Below are 3,221 nucleotides of genomic sequence, written 5' to 3'. Positions count from 1 at the left end.
AAAAAAAAAAAAAGAAGTCCTGTCCCTCATTGTCCCCAGGCCCATCCCAGAGGCTGTGTGGTGAAACCATCTCAAAATAAAATCTTATTTCCAGATATGATAAAAGATATGATACTAATCTCTCTTCTCATAGCACTTGAATTTGTACCTTTATTTTCTCTTTCTCTTTCTTTCTTTCTTTCTTTCTTTCTTTCTTTCTTTCTTTCTTTCTTCCAAGATAAGCTCTGACACAACCCAGGCTGCCCTCAAACTCCCTGTGTAGCTGAGATGCTGAGACTGGTCTTTAATTCATGATCCTTTTATATCTATGTAAGTGATGGGACTCTAACTACAGCATACTCTGCCAGTCTCTCTCTTATGCAGGAATCCTCAGATTCCAATATCTGGACATCTGGAAATTCCTAAAACATTGGTCATTTTACTTTGTTTACTCTTTTGGCTTTGGGGGGGGGCGCCACCCAATTTCTAAATAAATCACACATGAAGTCTTTTTCTTATAAATGATCGGCCTTAGCTTCCTTTTTCTCTAGTCAGCTTTTCTTAAATTATCCCACCTACCTTTTGGCTCTCGGCTTTTTGTTTATCTAACTTCTGTAATCTTACTTTCACGCTTACTCCACATCTGGCTGTCCCTTTTTTTCCTCACTCCTTGATCTCTCCTGCTCTATTTTTCTCCTCCTTTTTTCCCAGATTTCTTCTTATTGATTCTTTCTGTCTCCAGCCCCGCCTCTCCCTTCTCCTGCCTTGCTTTTGGTTTTTCAGCTTTTTATTAGACCATCAGGTGTTTTAGACAGGCAAAGTAACAGCTTCAACAAAGTTAAATGAATGCAATGTAAAAGAATGCAACACTCCTGGCGGTGGTGGTGCACGCCTTTAATCCCAGCACTCGGGAGGCAGAGGCAGGCAGATCTCTGTGAGTTCGAGACCAGCCTGGTCTACAGCGCTAGTTCCAGGACAGGCTTCAAAGCTACAGAGAAACCATGTCTCGAAAAACCAAAATAAGAAAAAGAAAAAAAAAAGAAAAGAATGCAACACATCTTTGCAACAAATTAATGTTCAACATCATAAACAAATGTAACACATCTTAAAATAATATTCTACATTCCCCTTTTTGCCTAAATAAAAATTAAAGATTTTAACTTTAACATAGTAAACACATACAACAAAAACAGTTATCAGGTAAGGAGAATTACATTTACAATATTCAGTCCACTTGTACTTAGCAAACTCAGAGAAAACACTCCACCATCCATCCCATGTCAGTTGACTCCAAAGTTTTATACCTAATTTACTTTCTATCAGAAGGAACACTGAAACTCTAATTATTTAGTCCTTAACTCCATCAAAGATGCAGAAGGATGTAATATTACCTAACAATAGAGACATCTTGCTGCCTGGACAATCAATCCAAAGCTCCTCTGCAATATTAGGGCATCCATCTTCAGGCTACATGCCTAGAACATATAGCAGACTTTTCAGTGAAGCAGGAAATTTGAGGGACTGTTCTGTCTTGTCTTGGCAAAGTTTGTCAGTTGCTTTCTTCTATGTCCTGCAGAATGTCTGGCAAATTCTTCTGTAAATCTGGAATTTTGAAGGACTGTCCTACCTTGTTTGGACAAACTTCAACAATTTTCCCCCATGTGTTCTGTATGTCCAGTCTGCACAGCACATTATCATCAGTCAAAGGAAAGAGCAGTTTCTTTGCGCAGTGGCTGAACTTTCCACAATGAAAACTCCATAAGGAGCTTCTTCAGTGCCCATCATCTCTGAAGTAAATTGGTACTGCCAGGAGCAGATGTGTCTCGTTGTCATAAAACACCTTATATTCAAGAAACATTTTAAATGAGATATTCTATAGATCTTTGAAATGTTTGAAGAGCATTTATCTATCTAAAATATACCGATTTAACCCAGAAAATGTACCTAATATGACTACCGGTTTGATTATAGGTTAACTGCTGATCTCATTTCTTATTTATATTGTATTTTTTTCTTTTTTGGTTTTTCAAGACAGGGTTTCTCTGTGGCTTTGGAGCCTGTCCTGGAACTAGCTCTGTAGACCAGGCTGGTCTCGAACTCACAGAGATCCGCCTGCCTCTGCCTCCCGAGTGCTGGGATTAAAGGCGTGCACCACCATCGCCCGGCTTACTCCTATATTTCTGTATTCCCCAAGGTTATAACAAACATCTACAACCCACGAAATAGCCAAAAGCCTCCCAGAGCCCAACTCTTGGGAATGTGGACATCATGTTCTCTAGACTGCTTCCTGTTGAATGTGGGGGAAGGCATCTTTAAGGTCCTTGACAAAACTTGAGATAATGATCAAGTTCAGGAAGACCAGCTATAACCCTTGTTGATAGATAATACCTGTCAAGATTTAGGAAGTCTCCCTTGATCAAACCTGATCTATATTAACCTATATGGAAACAAAAGCAAAACCTCTTCTCCAAGAACACTTTTAACTTCCACTTGATAAATGCGTTTTTTGACTTTTTTAAAGTTAAGGCATTCCTAAAGTATATGGGCTGGTTTCTTTCAACAATCCTTCTTCATTTCCAGGTCTCCTAGCTGCTGTTCTTTGCTCTACACTCAGAAATTCAAAATTAACACAATACTACATAGGATCCAGACTTCCTGTGTATTTCCCATCTCTCTTTTTTATTATTATTAGTTTACTTCTCTTTAAAGACTTTATTATTTTTTTTTTTTTGGCCCGGCTCTCTTTGCACATGCCTTTAATCCCAGCACTCGAGAGGCAGAGACAGGTAGATCTCCATGAGTTCGAGGCCAGCGTGGTCTACAAGAGCTAGTTCCAGGACAGGCTCCAAAGAGACAGAGAAATCCTGTCACGAAAAACACACAAAAGACTATAATTTTTTAAGTTGTCTTTTTATGACTGTCTATACCCTTTTTCTTTCTTTCTTAAGCCTACGCGCATTGTAAAACACACTAGAACCTGTTTAGAGTTTTATTGTAAAACACACTGGAACCTATTTAGAGGTTTATTGTAAAACACACTGGAACCTATTTAGAGGTTTATTGTAAAACACACTGGAACCTATTTAGAGTTTTATTGTAAAATACACTGGAACCTATTTAGAGGTTTATTGTAAATACACTGGAACTTGTTTAGAGGTTTATTGTAAAATACACTGGAACCTGTTTAGAGGTTTATTGTAAACACACTGGAACCTGTTTAGAGGTTTATTGTAAAATACACT

This window comes from Microtus ochrogaster, chromosome 16 (genome assembly GCF_000317375.1).
Source record: "Microtus ochrogaster isolate Prairie Vole_2 chromosome 16, MicOch1.0, whole genome shotgun sequence".
In the NCBI taxonomy this organism is placed as follows: domain Eukaryota; kingdom Metazoa; phylum Chordata; class Mammalia; order Rodentia; family Cricetidae; genus Microtus; species Microtus ochrogaster.
The sequence above is the reverse complement of the archived record's forward strand: the minus strand, read 5'-3'. Positions refer to the sequence as shown.